The 25,210-nt window shown below is 31.4% G+C and overlaps 1 long non-coding RNA gene across 4 annotated transcripts in view; it reads left to right on the top strand.

The window, feature by feature from the left end:
* Window positions 1-25,210, top strand: part of LOC145295934 (uncharacterized) — an 87,810-nt gene that overhangs the window by 46,795 nt on the left and 15,805 nt on the right. For 3 of the 4 annotated variants that reach the window (XR_013869919.1, XR_013869918.1, XR_013869916.1), the window contains exon 4: window positions 8,253-8,317. The exons of the other annotated variant lie outside the window; for it this stretch is intronic. This is a non-coding gene — a long non-coding RNA (uncharacterized LOC145295934). The remainder of the gene's footprint in view (window positions 1-8,252; window positions 8,318-25,210) is intronic. 4 annotated transcript variants of the gene reach the window in all.

The following is a 25,210-nucleotide window of genomic DNA, read 5'->3' as shown; positions in this document are numbered from 1 at the left end:
AAAAACGTACTACCAAGCTGCTTACTTTTCGACAATATCACGGCCCTCTTCAAGCAAGATGTAAATGAGTACTAATGTAGTCGCAATCTATATTCATCTTCTGCCCATCCATTTGATCCCGATGCTACTGTTGGTACGTTTATCTATCGACTAAAACTCTGTTTATAGTTTATGATTGAATAACCCACGCATCATGAAAATGATGACACAGTATATAAATGTTTCAAACTATTTCAAACTTTTAGAAAATATAGTATAAATATAAAAAGTTTTCTTTTATGTGTGATGTACTTTGTTTCGATATATTATATACCTTCTTCAAACTTTCTTGGAAAAACGAAAATAAGTAAACCGATTTTCACATCGAATAAAGGTGTGTAAATAAGTGAAGCGATGTACTAGGAATTTAAACAAATATAAAAAGACAAATGTAAAATAAAATGAATAATAAGCCATTTCTGTGTTCGAAGAGAATAGAAATATTTTCCCAGACAAAATTGCAATATCAATCCAAACAAACTTTGCAGAGAAAGAAGAATATAATTTGCAGTAGGTAGTAAATCCGAAGAAGTCTTGAGACGAAAAAGACAGTTACTTCCAATGTGAAGATGAAAGTTTATGTGCAATCATTCGTAAGAGATTCAGTACATTTTATGAAAGTATTACGGTTCTTGATTGGTTGGTAGCAGAGCATGGTACCAACTGTTTGATCAGTTCTCATCAACCTTTTTTAAAGATAGAACTTTCTAATGTTTTGTAATTATAATCTTATTATATCGAAAATATTGCATAAAAAATACAGTATTAAACAAACTTTCACAACGTGACGGATGGATCCCAACTTTACTTTTACTTTAACATTTCGCAAGAATACTCTCTACTACTCATCTACTTTTACCATTAATTTTCCATGAATTTATTATTTACTTGTTTAGAAACTTAAACAGATATTATCATCAACAAAAATTTATTCTGACACATTGATTAATTCCAGTTCCACTCGTTCTCTTTCTCGCATCTTCCAAGGTTTCCCCCCACCCTTTCGGCCCCTCTCTGTCTATCACGATATATATATATATATATATATATATATATATATATATATATATAGCAAAAATGGAATTTAGTCAAAACCTGAAGAAAGTGCTCGTTACTATTGCAGAGCAAATATGTATCTTTATTACCGTAACTCCATCAGATTTTAACAGGTTTTGTTTTTTTTTCTGTTAAAGTCTGATGAAGTGACTGGGTCGTTGATACGATTCGGTAACCGAAACATGTGTAATTAAGCAGATAAAACGGAATATATATATATATATATATATATATATATATATATATATATATATATGCACGTTGACCCAAAGAAAACTGGCCCCACTCAAATTAGGCCCTGTTTCTTAGTGTTTTGCCGAATGAAATGAAACTTTGGTCATAAGTAGTTTATTATATTCTAAACATCATATCAAAAACTAGGGTATTTGGTCTTTTTTTCTCCGTTGACTGTAAAATGCTCAGAAAAGCAATTGAATGTCCTATGTTTTGTCTGGGTCACCCTGTATATATATATATATATATATATATATATATATATATATATATATATATATATATATGTGTGTGTGTGTGTGTGTGTGTGTGTGTGTGTGTGTTGGTTTTTTTATCCCAATATGTCGTCGTGAGAAATTACTTAGATTGTTTCGGAAGTCTATTATTTTGGGGAGTAAGTTGCTCTGAATATTTCTTGAGGTGTATGTTTTTAATTTCTGTTTTTACGAATTTTTCAATACACATCTTTCTTGTCCATTGCTTCACAATTGATCTTGTTGCGTTTTAGGAATATAAATTTGTATCCTAAGAGTTTAGTTATATTAGAAAGATAAGATTCGCTCTCTAACGAAACACGTGTAATAATGTAATATTAAAATTCGAACAACAGAAACAACAAACACAATTTACAAGCGTGATTTGATTATTTCTATTTTTTTACACTCTCTGTTAAATTGTCTTCTTTTGACAATATTTCATTTTTTTCTTTTCGTTCCCTTTAAGACATTTTTTTCGTTTTCTTATTTCATTTTTCTTTTCTTCAGACTTTAGTTAACACTCTTTCAATTTTCTTATTCATCTCTCTCATTCTTCCTTCTCACCCTGTTTACTGTTTCCTTCCTTCATTCCCTTTCTTCATTTTTATACAGATTTTTTTTATTTAAGTTTTCTCTTTCCTTGCTATTACAATTTTTCTTTGGCCCTCCCTTTTTATCTTTTTTCAATCGTTTGTTTTCTTTTTACGCGCCTCCGACCTTTCTTTCTTACTATATCTATCGTTTTTTAGTCCTCTAACTCTCCCCTTTATTTCCTTCTCTACTGTTTGTCATTTATCTCATTCGATTGTTTACGTTTTGTTGTTCATTTTCGGGTTTTCTTTCCTCAGCGGCATTCTTTGAGGTTTGTCTCTGCCTTTTTGGCTCTTTCCTTTCCCCCCTTTTTTTTCTATTTCACGCGCGTATTCTTTGAAGCCGTTTCCATGAATCACATTCCAGAGAAAACAATGCACTTCCCGCCTGTTTTTATTAGCAAAATATCCGTCATTGTCCTTCGTCTTACGATTCACTTCTATCGATACAATGATCACCGTTGACGTAGTCATTACCTCGAACGCACAGTTCGCTTAAACAATGCTCTTTTTCATCTCTCATATATTGTTGTAACTATCATCAGTCATTAGCCTCTAAACATCACCAAAAGGTGTACGACACGTGTTTATATGGATCGAGTGACAGCAATCTCCACAAAATACCATTACTTTTTGCGTCTGTTATTAGATGACGATTCAGAGTTAGGTTTGTATAACAAAGGTAATATCAATGATTGATAAACACAATTTACGAATACATATGTATTTTATAGAAATCGCGAGTGATAAGGTATACAATCCTTTGTTACAGAAGCTAAAACAACGAAAAATGCCAGTCGTAATAGTAGGAGACACATATTGATCTCATCCGTAAAAATATTAAGGTTATAGTTTGGAGGAAATCAACCATGGCGAACCGAGTCCCAGATACCTGCGATATTTAAAAAGATACTCAAATGTACGACAGTTTTATACTGATGTATACAAAAATCGATTTGGTAAATATCATTAGATTAACGAGTCCAAACAGTTATAACAAACGAAGAAGGACAGAGATAAGATACTTCTGAAGAACACATAACATCATAGCATTTACATTAAAGATTGAGACTAGTGACATCACGACTGTGAGGTGAGAGAAAGAGAATAAAAAAACGGTGAGGTAAACCAAACTTCAGATAGAATTCGGAGTTTTTTCAAAATTCCTTTAATAGGACATAGATTCACCAGCCCAAATATAAAACGTAATTCCATACAACATCTAAAGATTTCTAAAGAGAAATATGAAAATAACGTCAAGCAAAGGAAAGCGTTTAAATCTACGGATGCATTATGAGCAATGGTTCTATAAAGAAGATAAAAAAGAACAAATGAACATAAAGTTTCAAAGATATTTAGCACTATATTACAGAGCCATGAAAATGACAGGACGACAATCAATTGGATTTTATTTATTTACTATAGGGATTAAAGATTTAGTTTTCAGCAAGAGAAGCCATTTACAGTTCCTCCACAAAACGTTTCAGTAGTAACTACCGATTGAACAGTGTTGTTATGTAAATATCTGACAATGCTTTGTGTAAAGGTGTAATAATTAAGCGAAATGCGACTGTGAATCTCTTGTATTTTAGATAGTGTATGCGTTAAGTTGGTGGGTGTTTTATCGTGTTGTCCACGAGTTCATATAGCCTAGTGGTGTAGACCTTATTCATCTACTTTCGCCGGAAGTTTATTACTAATTGATAACACTGCGTTCTGACTAGACGGGTTCGTATGCCAGATTAATTCTTTAGTACGAACTCCTTTTATGCTGTCGCTTACATAGCCGATACAAAATAGGTACTCAGTTTCTACAGCAACTCTTTCTAGGTAATTTGCGACATGTATTATTGGGGGTTTTATATCATATAACCCACATATACTCAAAAGGGTTGATTTACTGCTAACACCAAATCTACTATGCTGAAACTCTGTTCCTCAGTAAGTAATGTTCGTCTTAATTTAAAACTTAAAATGTTCGAAACATTTTTTTTTTAAGTTGATATTCATCGATTTGTCGACCTCGTATGGCCATGTTTTTTTACACTCTATCAAGTATTCTTGCCTTTACAAACTTCTTCTCTCTATATATGAATTGTAATTCTGTGAATTACTTTTATTTTAAAATCAACCGTTCAATTCCCTCTTCCAAATATTTGTCCGATGAAATAATTAAAGCAAATATACATCACCACATTTGCATTTCCAACTGACGGCAAAGAAATGTGTAGTCAATAGTCGGAATAATCTATCCTAAAAAATTGCTAATTTAAAAACACATCCAAACTCATTTATTATTCTAAATAACCACATCTAACGCAACAAACATTTCATCTCACACACGTATAACTATGATCGTCAAAACTGCGCGCTAATAATACTGGGAAAATATTATAGGCCAACAATTTTGTTTGCTGTTAATCTCATCCAATAAATTGTCTATAATTTGGATTAGGTTATGGCAAGAAATATCTTAGAAAGGTTTTATTTACTGTTACACAGACAACCATAATCACTTTCGCACGTCTCAAATTTAGTGTATGAAAAAAAAGTGTATATGATCCTAATTAAATATTATCATTATCATCATCATCATAATAATAACCATCCTCATCAATTTTTCTTTCTCTTTCTCAGTCATGTTCTCTTTGGTGCCGTATTATTTCCATACCGCTAACAATAAAATCTTATAAATATGGTTACTGTTAGTTTTGTATATTATGTCCTTCGTAAACAACAGTATTTCAGTTTACATTAAACGCGATGATTCCTCAATATTTCTAAAGGATCTATTTCATCGTAAGGTCTTCCAATACTTAGATTAATTCTATGGGACCATTTCCAAATCCTGCATTATAATTGGCACAAGGTTTTTGTTTATATTCCAAATCTTTCTCGCATTGCCTTTGAGTAAAGTTCCAAAGTCTTATAGTTTCTTATATTACGCACCTACTCCGTATTAATTAGTATATCTACACTTTCCACGCATTAGAAGATTCAGTTGAAATATAATTTCTTATAAAATCCAATTGCTGAATTGTTTAACGGGTATTTTTTATTGATTTATCGATGATAACGACCGTTGGTTTTCTTTCGAATATGAGTAATGCAATATCCTTGAAGGAGTCCAGTACTTTCCCTGATCTTTCAGTTAAATTTCATACAGTGTTATACTCCATTAACTTTTGTACCTTTCTTGAAAGTTCACCACCATTTTCTATGGCAGATCCGCAATATAATATCCTTACTATGCTGTAAAGTGGCAATATACTCATAATAAACAATTACTTGTGATAGAAAGACTGCTAGAAAATTGTTTTCTTACATTTTTAGAAATGTCAAATATTGATCTCCGGATATCAGCCCCAGATTCCATGTTTAGATTACTGTCTGAATAAAATTTATGGTTTTCAGAGATATGTTGTACATATGTAAACATTCAAGTATCCACACCCAAAAAGTATGTTTTTATGTAATGGCTACGTGTTTTTATCCTTCCATTATTTTATCGATAAATACTGCGTAGGGTCACTCTTTCTGTAATTCTTTCTGTCCATCTGGTGTGTATCAGCTTTTTAATAAGCTTACGAATCTGTAAATCTGTACGTTATAAGATGTACCGATGAGAATATCACATGGTTGATAGGCTGATTATCACTTAGTAGATACGTTTTCATTTACTTTTTTTAAACTTTCAAGAATGTTTTCCTTAATATTTTTCAACCATTAAACATTGCTGTTGTGGGTTGTCTTATTTTGCCATATTTTGCCGAATGTTTTAGTTTTGCTGATGCCAGCTATTGTAGTGTTTTTCTTTCTTTTATGATTAAACTAGTTCCCAGTATTTTCAAAACGTCACTCTTGTTTGTATTGTTCAGGTATGTGTTGCTATAAACTCATTGCTATCATTGTTTATTTTTATTTTAGTTCTTCATGTTTCTTGTAAAGTGTGTCTGCTTGTTAAGCAATCATATTTTTCTCTGTCATATATGTTTTTCTTTTTTGATATTAATCACTGCTGTAGCTTATTTTTGTAGATTGTTATTAGAGTTTGTAACATGTTTTTTATGTAGGTGTTTTTGGTCCATGTTTTTATTGATATTTGGAGTGTATGATTTATATTGTAATTACTGATTTGTCCTGTGTATAGTATGAGCTATTTAAGTCTGTAATATTATATCTAGATAGTCATTAGTGAATTCTGTTCACCATTTCTGTTTCGTAATTGGTTTTATTATATTCTCCATGCCTTTGGAATTGGAATTTCGCTTTGCTCCTGTTCATAACTTCTTTAGTCGGTCTGACTTTTGATCTTTATCCTCACTGAATTCTGTAATGTTCTAGATATTGATATCTGCCATGTAGGTGTTTATGTTGTACCAATATGTGTGCACTGAATACCTTAAGTGTTATTGACTTTAATATTGTGTCTTTAATTCTATTTTCGTTTTCATTTTCTTCAACTGTAGTATTTTACTTTGTTTCTCTCGTTTGGCCAGTATTTTCTTTCTTGCATTATCATCAATATCATTTGTTCGTTCATTCACTCATTCCTTCATTAAACTCCTTTTTCCTCTATCCTCATCAATATTATTCATTCTTTATTTCCTTCATTAGTTCCACTTGTCCCTCCATTTCATTGTTTTCTTTCTTTCTTTCATTTAACATTTTCTATCCTTATTTTTTATGACAATTTTCATTCTTTATTTCAACTTTGTTGTCCTTCTAGGTTATGTTAACTTACTAGCGAGGTTACTCGGCGTTACCCAGGTATGGAGAGTTTTTTTTATGGTAAGCGTATTCAGCAACAGAATCCTAAAAAATAAAAAAAAATAACAAATAGCAGCGAGCGAAAAAGAAATATCCGCAGTAGCCAGGCTCGAACATATAACGCGAAAGGAAAAAAGAAGGTGAAAAAAGTCAACCGTTTAGCCGCCATGCCCACCGTGAAAAACGGGGTCGGACGGTTTCGAATTAACGGCAATTATTGCAAGGTGTATGATAACTTTGCAAAAATGTTGACGGAAAAAGTGACACTTCTTTATAAAAACGGCCAAGTTGACGGTGAACGAATAAATATTTGGGGAAAATTTTTGATATTTTTCCCCAGAGAGAGAGAGAAAGAGAGAGAGAGAGAGAGAGAGAGAGAGAGAGAGAGAGAGAGAGAGAGAGAGAGAGATTTTAAACAACACTAATTTCGTAAACGTTGATTGCGTGTGTCGAAAGATTTAGTGAGACATACAAACATACATACGTACTAACATACGTTTGAGATTTATATTATATATTATATCATTCATTCAGCATTACTTTTTCTGTCATTCCTTTAGTCGACTCTTTCAATCTATCACTTTATTCTTTTTTTCATTCATTTGACATTTACTTGTTTTCTTTATACGTCAACCATTCTTTCGTCGTTTCATTTAACTTTGCGTTTTCTTCTTCTTCAATTATATTCTTTCATTCATTAGTCCAGCTATTTCTTTGCCATTCATTCTCATACATGACTTTTTCTATTCTCTATTTTCGTCCATATTTTTTCATTCATCGATTTATTCTAATGTTGCTTGTCTTCTTCGTCAACGTTATTCTTTAGTTTCATACAATAATTAAACTTTCTTTTTATGTTATTTTATCATATGCATAATGTTTTAAACTACTTCTACTTTTTTTCCTTGATTTTTCAAAGTTATTCATTTGTTCAACTCTCCGTTCGTTTTCCTTTTACAATGTGCATTTATTTTACTTGTATTCTTTCTTGTTTTTGATTTCATCTTCAAAATTCTTCTTCTTTATTTTCTCGGCTTTGGTTTCCTTTTATCCTTTCTCTCATTTCATCATTAATTTTTCTTTCTCTTTATTTCTTTCTTTATTACGGTTATTCTGTCTTCTTTCTATATTCTAGCCCTTTATTTTTGAACCAACATATTATTACCAATTTCTCCTTTGTCTTCCTCTCTTCATTTGTCGCATACTTCCTGGCTTTTTTTTAATTCATCCTTTCTTTCTCCCTCACTATCTCTCTTTCCCGCCTCCATCACGCTGTTACTCTAATCCTCTTTCTTCCTCTGAACAGGCACGCCAAAAATGCTTACGTCGCATTGTGTTCACTTCCAACCTCAGGATGGAGGCGAAGGGCAGGTAAGACACGTGACTTTACATTACCATAAGACCACCTCCCAAGTTCTAAATTGAACCTTAAAAAAGTTTCATTTTTGCCGTCAATGCGCTGTGTTTATCTTCCTTTCGTTCTATTAATTTCCTTTTAACATTATTTTCGCACCTTTGTCGCGCGATCGGGGCTCGATCCTCGTAGAGTAATTGTTTATCACTTCCTTGAGGAGATCATTGTCAGAGACAATACACATACACACAATAGGCCAGGGAAGCCCAATCGCAGATATAATAACACGTATATGCGTATAGACACGAACATATGGGAAACCATAGTCATCACGTATATATTGAGTCATGTACTGAAAACTGAATGTCATGGAGTTATATAATAGACGAATAAATTAATATACATGGCGATTAAAAAGTAACTTTCTACTTAAAATACATACAATTGTTTTAAATATAATTTAAACAAATGAATATGAGAAGAAAGTATAGTGCATAGTCTTTTATGATAAATTCAATATAGGCGCGTTCATTCACCACCGGATTTTCAAGTCAACCAGAATCACATTATTTCAAAAAAAGGAAAAAAACGCTTGCAGACTAGTACTCATAACATCACGTATTTGCTTTTCAAGTTCTTCTAAATTTCTTGGTTTTTTTGAGTAGACTTGCTCTTTCAGTCAACACCAGAGGAAAAAATCGCAGGGCGTTACTTTAGGATTTCTTGCCGGCAATTCGTGCGAACAACCCATCCATATTCCGGGGAATTGGGCATCATCGATTCGTGAAAGACAATAGCAAAGCCTGAGGGAGATCAATCTTGCATAATACTCAACTCTTCAATATTTTCCCAAGAACTAATAATTGGCAAAATTTCATACAGTGTTCGTCTATCACTATCTAGCGTTGTGATCATCTATCTAGAGTTTGTTGTGTGTGTGTATGCACATTTAAATACAGTTTGTGTCGTAACAACACAAACGCGGAATAACACTTATTTCAGCTTTCAACAACTGGTAAATAGGGGGAATATTTGGTCAATAAATCCATAAAAATTCTTCTTAAGAAACGACAGAGACTCGAGTTATATTAAAGGCAACTTTTTATATCTGAATGTTTTATTCCCTCATTTCTGACCCCCCTACTACTACTATGACCCATCACGAGCTATAAACAGTCTCTGTCCCTCTCTCGTCTCTGACTGACTCTAACTAATGTCTATGTATCTCAAAAAGACCATCTCCCCCTCTAAATGACGTCATCAGTACATGTTACTAGGATGATCACCTGATGTTTTTACACGTGATTATTTCTAGGTTGTCAACTATGTTATAGGATTTTTAGCTCACATTCTTATAGGTATCAAATGTAAAAAATATCTAAATAGTTTGATTATTCTAAAACATATTTTAGGTGACAAGACTTTTGGAATCGGATAATCACAATAATCGTCGACTAGCATCCTTTGTTGTTGCCCTGTCAACATTTAACAACATTTAATTAATTGCATAAATCATATTTAAAAAAAGGTGTTACATTTTAATATATGAGGTTCTTTTTCAATCACTCGCTCGCTTCCTCTCTCTCTCTCCCTCTGAATATACATATATATATATATATATATATATATATTGTGTGTATCTGTGTGTGTCTATATATGTACATATATATATATGTATGTGTGTGTGTGTAGTTTTGTATATTTACATTTTTTTCAGAAAAATATAATTTCATAATTGGAATTTTTTTAGATAAGTTTGTGGGTTTTATCTATCTATTTACGCACTGCCATCCTCATCTTTTATATTTTTTGTTTCACGATGTTTCGGTCAATTATTCCTCTGACCTCCGTCAGGTGGTTAGACGCAACGGGATAGGAATAATTCATCTATTAACGGTATCTTCTATAGTTGTTGTTCTCTCACCACGTATTGGCCAACTTTTTTTCTTGTCGTATTATATAAAATATGTATTATATTAAATATTTTCCCTCCAAAATATTTTATAAGAATTAATATCACAAAGTTCAATAATTTGTGATCCTATTTGTTACATTATCCTTATATATATATATATATATATATATATATATATATTTATATATATATATTTGTTACATTATACTTATATATATATATGTATGTATATATATATATATATATATATATATATATATATATATATATATATATATATATATATATATATATATATATATATAAACTAGCATTTCAGTCCGGCGGTGCCCAGGTGTTTGGAGGTGTATGTTGAGCAATAAAAAAAAAAATAAAAATTTTAACTTTGCCCTCCCCCTATTATTACCCCTTAACATTTATTAGTTTGGACTCAAATCAAGTTATTAAGTTAGGTCCGGGTCCAAGAAATCTATTTCTAAAATTTCAATTGTTTATACACAAAATTGGAGGAGGAGTTTGGTAGAGTTCTCAAAGGTTAAATTGTTGAACCTCAACCCTTTAACAGCCAAATTTCTGGCCTAAAACGGATTACAAATATGTTTCCAAATCTCATTACCCTGTGTATCAAATTTCGAGTCTGTAGACTAAAAATTGACAGAGTTATTGCGTAGGGGAATGTACATACAGAGACCACACACACAGACGGACAGACACATCCCCTTATATATATACATATATATATATATATATATATATATATATATATATATATATAGGAGCAGTTTTTAATGTTATGTTTTTGCGTATGCATATACGTTTATATACTTGCATGCACAAGAGTCTCTTCAAATTTATTAACCCGTTCATTCTTAATTTTTAACAGTTTCTAGGTGTAAGAGTTTGCAATGTAATATACACAATTTCCTTTTATTTAAGACGAGATAGTTCTTGTGTTCTCATAGCATTTTCAGGATTGGTTCGATTTCTTTCTTTCCAATCGACTTTATACAATACTCGCATGCAATCCACTTATGACATACCATAATAACATGCCCTTATAACATGTCCATATGTCATGTTCTTTATGATATTTTGTTATGATGTTTCCGTATGTTATTTCCTTGCTTTATTTCTTAATGTCGTGTAATTTGTGTGTGCTTTGCTTGTTCTAAAATTACGGCACTTGTGTACAGGGCGAAAAAATATTCTCTGTTCTAATATGTCGAATTATCTATCGAGCCATTGCTCCTGTCCCATCAAATACAATGTTATATGAACAAACATCTTGATGACAAATCCATATTTGGAGAGGATAAAACATGTCTATATGACAGCTTCTATGTCTATAGGACAGTTTCCTAAAATCACTAAAGTTCATTTTATATACAATTTCAGAGTGTCATTTAACATTTAATTATTTAATTTTCCTGTAGTAATATTTAAACTCTTGTCATTTCCATGTTCTTTTTTTTATATTTTCAGGTCATTGTTTTATGGTTATTTATATGTTGTCCATATAAATGTTATTTGCCTTTGTGTATTTGTTGTATTTCTTTATGTTAGTTCATTGTGTTATTTTCACATTTTATGCAATTTCATTTTGTCATTTCCTCATGCACTTTTTAAAATGAATTTTCTTATGATATTTTGTCAGATATTGTGTGGCGAATAAACCCACTAGTATCTAAGATATATGACAACGACCTGTAATAAAAGGACATCTAAATCCAACATGCTGTACTTGAGATGTGGTTAGCTAAACTGTGGGAATTCATATAATGATAGTAACGGACATAAAGTCATATATTTCAAAGAGATATAAAGTTTCAGAAAGAACACGATAGTTCGTTTCGAATCATACATTAATTTTATGTGAAAATTGAGATGGGCTGACAAAATATGATTAAACAGTTATAAATGATCTCATTTTTCTCTTGTTAGTAATTTTAGAATGCAAGAAAATCAAATTGAATAAATCTCTTCTCTCATCGGTCGATCTTCTATTTATCATAGTGTTTGAGAAAACTACTTCTGTAAATTTCTGTAATCTCCTAAACACTTATTTTACTTTTTATACATTAGTGTTATTCGTCATTGTTTTATGTAGATAAAAAAAACAATAGTTTCTTCATTATTCTATTTCCCTGTTTTACTCTGTTTATTACTACTTAAAAGTCATAAATAAACCTATAAAACTCGATTAGCATACGCCTTTGAAGCAGATGGAATTATTAAAAGCTGTAATCCTATTAGGATCAATGCTTATAAGACCAAAAAGGGGGATAGGGTGTGTAGAATAGCGAATAGAAAATATTAATTTTTATGTAGTCATTTTTATTTGTATAATCTCACTTGTTCAAAATCGAATTTTCTGATTAAACCAATCAAATCGCAGTTCAATTGGTAAACACTTTTTGTAATATATCATATATTATTCAAAATAACAGTTAAAGAACATCTCTGTCTTAAAGGCGTTTCCAAGTTTCCAAGCGTAGAGCTGAATGCAATTTGGACACCTCTAATGGAGAGAGAAACCCTTGAATAACAACATAGGTTTAACATTAACAAAAAACAACTAAGGATTGTCCTAGTGGCATAATGCCGAGAGGTCCTAGACGCTGTATAAAAGTTTACAGTTAACCAAAGGTGCTGAGTTCAATCCTGAACGAAGGTAGTGAAAAGTAACATTCAAAACAGAGAATCAGCAACTATGTCCCAGAGACTAGCTGGAGTCCGAACACGGTACCCCGTAATAATAATAATAATAATAATAATAATAATAATAATAAAGGGTTGGGTTCGAGACTCCTAACAAACGGTTCCCCAGATCGATACAAAACACCTGTTGAACGCCGGAGGGCAAAACAGCCGAAACGTTGTGATTATAACAGCCAAGATGAGGAAGTCAATCCGACAATCTCAATAAATGAAAACACCTCATCTAAAAAATACAGACAATTACATCCGTATAGGTTGCGAAAAAAGAATATTTTCTTTATTCTAAATATCCATAATATGCAAATACTTCGTCAAGCGATCCTTTTAAGCAAACACTGCTACCCTTCCTCTCTGCTTTTTTCTCTCTTTCTCTTGTAAGTTGTTGGGACAAACACTCTTATTTTATAGGTCATTTGCGCCCCTAGTTTCCAAGATTTTATCGGTCTCCTAGTCAGCCTCTCCCTATCCATCTATGAATATATATATATATATATATATATATATATATATATATATATATATATATATATATATATATAAAACGATAAATATTACAAAAGTCACAGACATTATTTATACTATGTAACGAAAGATACATACGGGGAGACGGAAAGAATTATATAACGACCCCTTGGAACTAATTGTGGAGTTTGCCGGGTTATTTTTAAGCTATTAAAGCTATAAAATAATAACTTTGTAAACTTTTGCGTGATTTAGAAAAACAGGTAAGTTATCCACCAACGTTCATATTTACTCTGTTTTCTTTCACTGGCTCTATTTCTGTCTGAGTGGCTGTATATATATATATATATATATATATATATATATATATATATATATATATATATATATATATATATATATACAGAGTGACCTCCCCCCCAAAACGGGCCCCAACTCTAATTAGGCCCCGTTTCTAAGTGTTTTGTCCAAATGAAATGAAACTTTGGTCATAACTAGTTTATTATATTCAAAATATCACATCAAAACACTAGGTCTTTGGCCTTTTTTTCTCCGTTCTACAGCATATGTTCTAGATGGCATCCATTTAGCTTTTGATTTTTGGGGGGTCACCCTATATATACATACATATATATATATATATATAGTTGAAACAATTTGTAAACTCATTCTGGACTCACAGTAATATATATATATGTATATATATGTATATATATATATATATATGTATATATATATATATATATATATATATATATATATATATATATATATATATTAGCATGACGCCCAGTGTGGCTCAGTCGTACAATATGTTTAAATATATTTTAATTTATGCAGATTGCGTCTTTATTATGATAGATTCAATCCTTTAGAATATATTATATAGTACGAGATATAATTCGCTTTGTGGACTAATTTGAAAAAAATATATAATAATGATAATTTCGTTCATTACATTCGGTTTGTGTTTGTTTACAATATTTAGTTATATTTAGGCAGAATATTTGCTTACAATTATTTGTTTACAATATTTACCTGATAATTTAGCTTCCCGATCTTAAAAATAGACTTTATTCTCTTATAGATAAAAAGAACATTTTTGACTGGGGAATATTTTACGTTATATCTATATATATATATATATATATTATATATATATTGTGTATTTGTTTTTTTTTTGTAGGAGGATGACTTATTCAGCGACTCCAACCTATTTTGTTATATATATATATATATATATATATATATATATATATATATATATATATAAATATATATTACTACTTGTCAATGCCCATAGGCCACTCGAGGATGAGAGTTGAAAAGTGCACAGTAGTCAAATTCGGGGAAGAGGATGAAACCGCTTTATGTATGGAAAGACTATTTATGATATTTGATTTTATTCGATTTTCGATACTTATCGGATGAATTTTAATCAAAACATATCTAGGAAAGTTCTCATAAATATAAATTACCTTTGTGTGAAATTTGTAAAAGATAGGTTCAGCCGTTTCGGAACCTATGAGAAAGGGACTCTCATACACACGAAGTGACTTTTATATATAATATATAATATGATATAATATATATATATATATATTTATATATATATATATATATATATATATATATATATATATATAGTATGTGTGGGTGGGTGTGGTTTCATCCTAATTACGAAAAAATAATACATTAAATAATCATATTTTTTGTGTATTTATCTTTGTTTTCAGTTCATTCAATGCCTATATTTTATTATAATATATTGTCTTCAGTTTAATGAACTGCTTTTCAAACAGGATCAAATATAAACTAAAACCGACACAGAATTCAAAAATAAAAGAAAAAAAATAAGAGAAGAGCAGAAACTTCATGGAAAAATCACCTTAAAGATAATAATCAGAGAAAATTGATATATTTACTAACTGTAATGGGTAAAGTAATTAGTTATCTTTGTTTTGATATTTATCCGTGTGAGATGATTAAGAGATCGTATGTGGTCTATAACAACTGAATAAGTACATAATATCTAGTGCTAAGACAACATCATATTCTTTTCATTGATACCTTATATGCTTTTGTATAGAGTGATGTAGTTCTCAGTTGATTAATAGTGTATAACTGTGCCGGATATATACTAGAGAGTCAAAACAATGAAAAGAGTGTGCTGTTGTCATAGCCCTAATAATATCTGATTAATTGCATCAATAAGATATATCTATTTGAGACAAAAGCATAGATACACTGATAGAAGGACATCCTACAGGTCTTTACTGCTAGTCTTACTCTCCGTGAAGCGTACAATCTACGCCCTCGGTTGTTATTATCTTGCTTTGCTTATTGAGGTTTAACACTATTAATTATTAAGCGAGGGCATATTGAACAGTTATGCTGATGATAGCTTGACACACATTTGGTTCTACTTTAGATCATATCGAAATACGTACGTTTATTTTCTGGAAAGTCACTGAATCTTTTTATGATCAGTCATAAAATGTGTGACCAGCAAACAGTATGATTTCTCTCGAAAATTTCGGGACTAGATGCTGGGTGAAAGAGCGGTTTTCTTTCCGGGAAACCCGTTCTCTCACACAGTATACCTTATATTTGTTGACATTACCAATTATTTAACGCGAAATGTTATGCTTGAGAAGTAATTCGTTCCGCTAAATAGAAATCGTTATTTTACTTTTACTGCATCAACCTACGAGTAGGAAGTTAATGTAGTCATCCCTGTGTAGGTATAAGGGTGTGCGCCGTCCTAGACATGGTAAATAATGTATGTGTGAGAGAGAGAAAGACAGAGAGATAGAAAAAAGAAAGAAAAAGAGAGAAAGAGAGAGGGGTATACAGAGATTTCCTTTTAATTTGTTTTGACATTGGTGTGCCCGTTTGTTTTTAATATATATGATAAATCTAGCCTTAATTTCCAGCCTCAATTCGTGCACTTATTTATATTTATATATTTGTATATAGATTTTACTTAACGATGTTTTAACTACATAATTTCTGTCGTGATTACAGTCACATGTATCGTTATAGAATCACAGAACGTGTCATATGAACAGCAATAGATAAAATACAATAAAAAGAGCATTACATTTGTACTGAGGGCTAAAAAAGATCTCCGATGATATATATATATATATATATATATATATATATATATATATATATATATACAAAGAGAAAGACAGAAAGAGAGAGAAAGAGAGAGAGAAAGCCAGACAGTGACAGAGAGAGAGAGAGAGAGAGAGAGAGAGAAAGGGAATAGGAGAGAGAAAGAGAGAGAGAGACATGGAAAGAGAGAGATACGTGCATTTATCAATTTCCTACAATTGTCATGAATCTGAAGGCGATAAGAAAATTGAACGCATAGAAAGTGATTTAAAGCAAATTATTGGAAAAAAAGAGTGTGTAATTTGGTTTGAAGCAAAGTAATAAAAATGACAGAAATAAAAGTGCTGAGAATATAATTGAAATGAAAGATGAAAAAGACATAGAAAATATATATACTATACATATATATGTATATAGATATATACACACATATATATATGTATATAATATTTTATGTACCTACATAAATTATATTATCTATTTTCAGTATTTAGAGTGCATAATACGCAAGTAAAATTATTTGTCAATTAAGCTACGCAGAATTTTCGTGTTTCTCTCCTGTGAATATCGTACAAAGTGTTGATTGTATCGATTATATTTTCAGTTTTTATATATCTCCGTGCTACTAGGTTTGCTAGTAGGACAATCAGATTCTTTGTTATTCACACACCTATTTATTGCAACCTATGAGAGAGGGTGTATGAGGCAAAGGTTTACTTGCCGTTCAATGCACGTCTTTTTTGTTCGTTCTTTTCCACCGTTATATTTTTTTGTTTTTTTTATGGAAAATATGTTGGCGTGGCTGTTTGTTCGGCATTACTCTTGCAGCCGACGGATTGCTTGCGTTCTACAGTTCGTAATTTCATCTCAGTGTTCGTTTTCGTATTTGGGGAATTATTATCTCTATCTCTACTATTATGTAAAAGTCATTGTGTGTGTGAGTTGCTTGGTTATAGGTTCAGAAACAGCTGTGTCCATCTTTTGCAAAGTTCATATAAAGCTAATTTATATGTCTGGTAGCGTTCTAAGATATGTTTGTGCAGAAATTTATCCGAAATGTACCGTGATTCGAAAAATTCTGATCTTAAAAATAATTGTCCTCTTTTATGGACAAAAATGAATAACTTTTACAGAGAAACATTTTAGCTACACCGGCTAAGGAGGATAATAAAATTTCAGCAAATCATTTCTTCTTACAAAAGCAGATTTATTATAGTATGGAACAATATCTTAGCGGTAGAGCATTCGACTACCGATCGAATGTTCAAACCCAGGTATACCTCAGCACTTAATTTTTTTCTCATTAGTAAATTTGAAAAAGAAAAATACTAAAAAACTAAACTTAAATCAGAAAGTGTGTTTCAAAGCCATTCATCATCAACCCTAAATATCAGCTAACGTGATATTATAAAAAAAACATAGACAGGATTTCATGAACGACATATCATCATTATTTTTTATTTTTTCTATTTTTTGCAAATTAGTCCACCGGATAAACTATTCCTAGTAATATATAATAATCATTAGAGGATTGATTCTAAAATAATATACACGCAATCTGCATAAATTAAATATCATGTTTAAGCGTATTGTAAATACGGGTAACGCCGGGTTTCCAACTAGTTTCTAATATATTTTTATCCTGTGACTATTTTTATTGTTATGTTGATCATATGTTATTTATTTTGTAATTATATTTTTTTATAATGATTTGTTTTATTTATTCCGTCTATGTTTTCACGGCAGTTATAAAACAGTTTGACGTTGTGTTTATTCAAAATTTTGTGTGAACGGTTTGATTTAGGAAGATGTTTGCCGAGATATTTTTTTTTTAATACTTGGTTAAAGAGCGGTGTATACCAAATTTTTGTCTGTTTTCGTCTATTCTTTAGAAACATTACGTAAGAATGATGATACTAGAGTTTAAAAGCATATACCAAACCACATTAGTACATTCAGTAACAAGAAATACATAAGTAATGTTGAATAAAAAACATTAGTTAATCATTACTAAAGCTCAAGGGAAGTGGACGCTCACCGACAATCACGTGGTAAATAGTACGCCAAAACAGCATCCGTGAAAAAATCTGTGTGGATCGCTTATTTAATAGTAGAATAGGTAAAATCAAATATGCGAAATTTTAAAGTTGCCAAAAATGTATTAAAATGCAGGACTTCAATAGCAAATGCATACATAAATTCACAAACATTATCTTAGGAAAAAAAAACACATTAAAGATACATACATAATAATAATAATAATAATAATAATAATAATAATAATAATAATAATAATAATAAAAATAAAAAAAATTGGGATAAATAAACAAATAACTAAGTTTTAAAAAAAATGTAAACGAAAACCCCCCAGAAAAAAACCGAGAACGCTTCACATTAAAAAATAAAAACAGAAGCCTATTCCTGCCAAAAACGAACAATAAAAGAGTGTAGGTCAAGTGAGCCTCTACCGGATAAACGCGCGTCTATTGGCTACAATAACTGGGTGTTCGATTATAAAGAAATCTGATTGGTTAACTAGCAAACACAATAGCAAGGGAATACCTAAAATCACGAAGTTATACACACACACACACACACCTATATATATATATGTATATATATATATATATATATATATATATATATATATATATATATGGTAGTTTACATTCAAAACAAAATAAAGGATTTATATATATATATATATATATATATATGTGTGTGTGTGTGTGTGTGTGTGTGTCTGTGTGTGTGTGTGTGTGTGTGTGTGTGTGTGTGTGTGTGTGTGTGTGTGTGTGTATACAGTCCTGGTCAAAATCATAAGACCACTTAAGAAAGTAAGCGTTTACGAATACTATCGAATTTTTAATCAAACAAATGGTTGAAACCATTGTTAAAAGGGAAAATATAATGGAAAAAAATTAATTTGAAACCTTAACCCAGATCTAATAATTATTTTAAAAAAACCCAAACATTTTCATATTGTCAAAATGATAAGACAACTGATAATTTATCTAATAAAAGGCAATTATAAATTACTAAAAAGGGTCTCAGTATTTAGTATAGCCTCCATTATTACGAATTACTTCCAAAATTCTCTTCGGCATGCTTGCGACTAAGTTTTTTTATCAGTTGCGAAGGAATTTTATCCCATGTACTGAAAACTGAATCAGAAAGTTCCTTTATCGAATCATACTGGGTTCCATCATTGAACACTTCTTTTGCCATCCATCCCCAAAGATTTTCAATGGGATTGAGGTCCGGAGAACATGCTGGATGATCTAATAATTCTATATTATTTGAAGAAAAGTATTCTTGTGCTTGCCGAGAAGTGTGTATCGCAGCGTTGTCTTGCTGGAAAATCCAATTTCTTCCACACAGACGTGAACCTTCAGTCCTGATAGAAGCATTTTCAAGCATTGAAATGTACTTCAATGATGTTTGCCGGTCGTTCACTACTTGCAACTTTAAGGTCCCAGCTGACGAGAAAGCACGCCAGATCATTAATGACCCTCTTCCATTATGCCGAGTTGAAAAAGTCTCTTTGGGCAAATTTTTATTATGCCGATAGTATTGAAATCCATCTGAACCATCTCTATTAAACTTTTTCTTATCGGAGAAAATTACATTTTCCCACTTCTCTTCATCCCAACTCTGGTATTTGGCGGCATATTTAAGTCGGTTAGTTTTGTGCTGTTCAAGAGAACGTGGTTTCTGCAGTCGCTTTAAATGATTGAAACCATTCATTTTCAGACGCCTTCTGATGGTTTTAGGACTACATTCTGCTGCTGTTTGGCTTTTCAATCGACTTTAGCTCATACTGGAGGTTTTTAACTTCTTCTGATACAGCGATCCAGTGATGGGGTTATTTCTTTTTTTTTTTTTGGTCGGACTGGACTCTTTTTGTGCCCATATTGCTCTGGATTTCTTTAAAAAATTGTGATGATCGTTTCGCTACGATTCACTTCGTTTGCAATGGATCTATGGGAGAGTCCACCCCTATTAAGCTCAAAGATCCCCCCTCTCTCAAACTCTGATAATGGTTTCCCTTTTGCCATTTATAATTTAGTAAGATGTTTTTTTATCCACTAGCAAGTTGCTTTTAGTAACATAGAAAGCTTTTCGTATTCATTTTTCCAAACCTAGCCGCTTATCATTTTGACCAGGTGAAAATGTGTTTTTTTTTAATAATAATTATTAGATCAGGGTTAAGGTTTCGAATGAAGCAGATTTAATTTTTTTTTACATCATATTTCCCTTTTGGCAATGGGTTCAACCATTTGTTGGATTAAAAATATGATAATATGCTTAAACGCGTACTTTCTTAAGTGGTCTTATGATTTTAACCAGGACTATATATATATATATATATATATATATATATATATATATATATATATATATATTATTTCCTTTATAATATTTTATTTTATCTTACACGTGTTTCGTTGAATGGCGTACGAACATCAAACAGCTCATTAGAGGCAGTTAATATTTTCCTCAGAAAAACTCAAACAGTTCCAAAGTTTTTACAGACCGTGACCACCAGAATATAATGAGAAAAAAATGGATCATATTAATGCAATAAGGAAGATATATAGATCTCTTCATAATTACAACATGCGGCGGTATATATATATATATATATATATATATATATATATATATATATATATGTGTGTGTGTGTGTGTGTGTGTGTGTGTGTGTGTGTGTGTGTATGTGTTCAAATTCATAAACATTAGGCAAAGACAATATATACACATGCACACATGTACCCATTTCTCTCCTTCGTCACGAACTGATGCCAGCCTTCGAGTCAACGATTGGACAGAATCGGGAATACTTTTTATTCTTCTCTCTAAGACACCATTGCCTGTAGACAATTTCGACACCCTAATCACATCATGCCCACCATCAGTATCTCCGCTATTGTCAGGGTAGGGGCCGCTAGCTTCCTGCACCCTAAGACACCACCTACGCGTTCGTGTATTCATTTAGTGACAATTTATTTATTTGCTTTTCATTTAGGTTGTTTGTGTGTTTGTTTTGAACCTGCCCGAGTCATTTTAGTTGTTCGGAATTTTCTAAAGAATTGCTGGCTTAGGTGTGGTGCGGGTAGGCGGCCTGGAAGAAGATGCGGTCGGAGGCACGACTGGTATTGTCACGACAGAATCTCTATGAAAGAATGTGTTGTAAAAAAGAGAAGTAACACAATGTTTAAAGAACAGCGGTTGAATAAAACAAAGACTGAAGCGTAGTGTGTGGAAAAAGAAGACATTTAAGATAAAAACAAAAAGCTAAACAAAATAAGGGAAAAGGGAAAAGTCGAAATGAAACCAAGGCTGATATGTTTAAGGTGAAACGAAACCGAACTTAGCAGTTGTAAGATGCGTCCACTCCTGTTCGTCTTTATTGATGAAGATATTATTTAAAACTTAAGCGCGACAGACTCTAGTTTAAGAATAGCACATGAATGCTATTTTAAAACTTAACGTTAACAGACTAATATAGATTAATTCTATAGTGAAAATCACATATTCTTTTTCAAGGTTAAGCTTGGTAGAACGATGAAAATTTATTTTTCAAACTTAACCCAATTAAACCAGAGAAATAATATTTCACACTGAAGTGTTGAAGGCCATAGAAAATGTAAAACTTAATATTACAAACGTGAGATATTAACATATGCGTGATAGAAAATGAAAATGCTATTTACATATAAAGATGGAACCATCAAATTCAAATGAAATAAAACAATGTTAATCCAAACTTAAATTTTTTTATACCAGAGTGAATACTATTTCATGCTTAAGCATGACAGACCAGAGAAAATGTTATTAAATATTAAGCATGGCAGACCAGGAACTATGATATTTTATATAAAACTTGGTATACAAGACAAAGGGATATTTTAAATTAATCCTATAGGACCAGGGGCAATATTATTTCAGAGAACATACAGCAAGCGCGATTCATTCAAATCAAACTATTAGGTACACAATAATTGTTATAGCGTCACAATAAATGCAATAATTCTGAATTGAATTTACCGTGTATTTTATTTTAATATGAAGATTCTTTTAAAAGTTAAAATGTGACCGATTGAGAAAATGACCATCTCGATGAACTGCGTCGGCGCATCTTATGGGATAAAGAAAGTAAAGTCGACAAAACGGAAGTCGTAAAACAAAAGTTAATCTGTTTAATAAAGAGAGAAGAGAAATCAAATAGAGGTGAATGAAGGAATGACTTGAGATTGAATGTTGAAACAATCGTGTGAAGAAAAAGCTAAGATAATTGTGAAATGGGCGTGACATGAAAAAGGGGGGAAAAGACACAGAAAAGGCTTAAAAGTATAAATCAACGAAATCGAAATAAAATGGAAAATAGAAATAAAGATATAGAGAGGATAACGAAAATCCGTATTCTCAGAAGCGGCAGCAGCAGTAGCAGCAGCAGCAGCAGCAGCAGTAGTAGTAGTAGTAGTAGTAGTAGTAATTCTTGGTGCTTGTGAAAATAAGCAAGAAAGGATTGATTGTTAGAGAAATAGGGCAGGTAATCTTTAAAATAGAACAAAAAAGCAAAAATGAATAGAAGTAGTAGAAAGAAAATAAAGGGAAAGGAAGAAGACAAAGATATAGAATAGACTGCGAATGAAAAGGGATACGAATAAGAAGAAGAAGAAGAAGAAGAAGAAGAAGAACATGAAGAAGAACAACAACAACAACAAAAAGGACGAGAAGAAGATGAAGACGGAGAATAATAATAATAATAAGAAGAAGAAGAAGAAGAAGATGAAGAAGAAGAAGAAGAAAATGGACGAGAAGAAGAAGATTAAGACGGAGAATAATAATAATAATAAGAAGAAGAAGAAGAAGAAGAAGAAGAATAAGAAGAAGAAGAAGAAGAAGAATATTAATAATAATAATAATAAGAAGAAGTAGAACAAGAAGAACAAGAAGAAGAAGAAGAAGAAAAAGAAGAAAAAGACGAAGAAGAAGAAGATGAAGCAGAAAAACATGGTGAAGAAAAGAAAACAAAGATTATGGAGAGAATCAAAAAATGAAAGACAGAATGAAGGAGAAAAACCTCCACAGAAAAGAAGAGTAAGACGGAAAACAAGACAAATTAAAGGGGGGGCTAAAGAAGAAGAGAAAAGCGAATATGTAAAGAAAGGAAAATGGATATAAATGAAAAATGAAAGAAAAAGTGAAGATGACGTTGAAAATGAGAACAAACAAATCAATAAAAACGAAAGAAATATAGTAATGAATGAATGGAGTGTTGAAAGCGAAGAAAAGTGCAATGAAGACGAAGGTAAAGAAAGAGATGAAACGGCAATGCGTAAATTAGAGATGATGAAGAAAGTGAAGAAACTTAAGTAGGACGAGACGAGAAAGACGACGACAAAAACAAAGCAATTGAAAAAGAAATGCAATTTATATATAAATAATGTAAGTAGTATTAACCGTAAAAGTAGTAGCAGTATTAGTTTTAAAAGACTTGCAAACAATGCTGTGAAAGAATGAAACATTTTAAAACTATTGTCAGAAGAAATAGGCCAGGTAATACTTTCAAAAGGTGTGACTTTATAAAGAGACAAAGGCAAAGAACGAATGAAAGAAGGTGAATATGTAGAGGTAATAAAGAAAGGTGCATAGAAATGGAAGAAATAAAGGGGAAAGAAAACAAATTCTTTAATCAATACTAATGATAGTACGATTAGTTGGAGAAAAAAAACGTAAACGTAACGGTTTTGTCGTATAATTAAATACTTTGAAAAAGTTAATTGAGAAGACGAGGGAGTACGAATAACATTAAAAAGGAGAGAATGGAAAACAAAAAAGAAAAGATGGAGATAAGAAATAAAGATTATATTTGATCTTTCAAAACCTGTTATAAAAATTTATACAATTTTGTAATAAAAAACAAAACAAAAAAAATGAGATGAAGTATTTAATTCGTGAATCTGCTTGATAAAGTAGAAGAAACAAAAAAGGTTGAAAATGAGAAAAAATAAATTCATAAAAACGAAAGAAATAATGAATGGATGGAACGTGCAAAGCTAAGATGAATAGATGAATTTAATATGTTAAATATGCACGTAGAACGCCGGAAGTCAGCTCGAAAATGGAGCCAGAAAGAGAGAATCTAAAGGAATGTAGGAGAAAAAACGAATGTGAAAATAAAGGAACTATGTTAAATAAAGATGAGAAGATGAAGAGAAACGAAAGATGAATGATGATATTGTAAAGAGAAATCGACGATTGGAGGAATAAGTAGAAAAATCCTATGTATCCAATATATACATTGGTTCTCTTTATATTTGTAATTCGCATTTTTATTATGTAAGTAAGAGTATTTTACATACATATGCGTTTGTTTCTCTATTGCAACATGCACTCATTGGAAAAAAAACGACGACCTCCTGGCGATATTTCAAACCAATATGCAATAGGACCTCAAAACGTTTCTTTCATTATTCCTCTAACCTGGAGTACTCGATGCCTCTACCATATTCGTTTTTTTTATGCGTCTTATTAAATCAAAATTACCGCATTCATCTCGTATTGTCTCGTACATAAATAATCGATAAATTTTCATGGGGAAATAATCCAAATAGCTGCGCCGATATGACATCAAGCTGAGTACGATTGTGCTGGCCTTTATCGAATGCCCAAACGTCAGAAG

The sequence above is a fragment of the Euprymna scolopes genome, chromosome 16 (genome assembly GCF_053919585.1).
Source record: "Euprymna scolopes isolate OS-2025 chromosome 16, ASM5391958v1, whole genome shotgun sequence".
In the NCBI taxonomy this organism is placed as follows: domain Eukaryota; kingdom Metazoa; phylum Mollusca; class Cephalopoda; order Sepiida; family Sepiolidae; genus Euprymna; species Euprymna scolopes.
The sequence above is the reverse complement of the archived record's forward strand: the minus strand, read 5'-3'. Positions and strand labels throughout refer to the sequence as shown.